Raw genomic sequence first — 1,279 nt, forward strand, 5'->3', positions numbered from 1 at the left:
CGTGGCTCTCCTCTGGACTCTCTCAAGCTTGTCCACATCATTTTTGAATTGTGGGGCCTAAAACTGGACGCAGTACCCCAGATGCAGCCTCACCGAGGCCGAGTACAAGAGAGAATGATGTCCAGGGATTTGCTTGAGAAGCATCTATGGATGCACGCCAGCGTTTGATTGTTTTAGTAGCCGCAGCATCGCACTGCAGGCCCATGTTCATCTTGTGGTCAGTGATGACCTCCAAGTCTCTTTCTTCTGTAGTGCTAGCCAGCGTAGCACTGCCGAGCCTATAAGGATGCTGCAGGTTTTTCCTCCCATGGTGTTTAACAATGCATTTTTCGGTGTTAAACACCATCAGGTTCTCATCACCCATCTGCTGAGCCTGTCCAGGTCAGCCTGGGTTGCCCTCCTGTCCTCAGGTGTGGATGCTTTGCCCCAAAGTTTGGTGTCATCGGTGAACTTGTCCAGTCCGCTCCTGACTCCAGTGTCCACATCATTAATGAAGATGTTGAACAATGTGGGTCCAAGGACAGAGCTTTGGTGGACCCCACTGGTCATGGGGCACCATGATGATCGACTTCCACCACCCTCTGGGTCCGACCACGGAGCCAATTTTCCAGCCAGCAGATCATGGTGGACCCAAGGCCAGTTTTGCCAAGAAGTGATCATGGGATACCAGATTTGAAGGCTTTTTTGAAGTCAAGATATGTGACATCAATCACTTCTCCCTTGTCCAGGTGATAGGTCACCTGGTCATAAAAGGAAATGAGATTGGTCAAGCAAGACCTACCCGCAACAAACCTGTGCTGGCTGTCCCTCAGGATGTTGGTGTTGGCCAGTCCCTTAAGGATGGCCTTTTTAATAAACTTTTCTAAGATCTTCCCCAGGATAGAAGTCAGGCTGATGGGCCTGTAGTTAGCCGGATCCACTCTCCTCCCTTTCTTGAAGGTAGGCACCACATTGGCCTTCTTCCAGTCTTCGGGCACTACACCAGCGCACCAGGAGTCCTCGAAGATCCGTGCCAGGGACGGACGCTCGCCAGCTCCTTAAGTACCCTGGGGTGCAGATTGTCAGGGCCGGCTGACTTGAAGGTATCCAGCCTCTCAAGGTGTTCCTTCACGAGATCAACTTTGATGGAGGGCAGGGGATCTCCCCTGCCTGGACCTCCCTGTCCCGTAGCGGGCATGGGTGTCCCATGGGACTGATGAAAGACCGATGCAAAGTACCCATTTAATAGGTTGGCTTTATCCTGGGGGTCAGTTGCCCCATCTGGTTTAGCAGGGGTCCA

At 52.3% G+C, this 1,279-nt stretch overlaps 1 protein-coding gene across 2 annotated transcripts in view; it reads left to right on the forward strand.

Annotated features, from left to right (window-relative positions):
* Window positions 1-1,279, forward strand: part of CUNH14orf166 (chromosome unknown C14orf166 homolog) — a 19,687-nt gene that overhangs the window by 1,131 nt on the left and 17,277 nt on the right. The gene's annotated exons all lie outside the window — the stretch shown is intronic.

The sequence above is a fragment of the Crocodylus porosus genome, unplaced genomic scaffold, assembly GCF_001723895.1.
Source record: "Crocodylus porosus isolate Cpor-Errol unplaced genomic scaffold, CroPor_comp1, whole genome shotgun sequence".
Classification (NCBI taxonomy): domain Eukaryota; kingdom Metazoa; phylum Chordata; order Crocodylia; family Crocodylidae; genus Crocodylus; species Crocodylus porosus.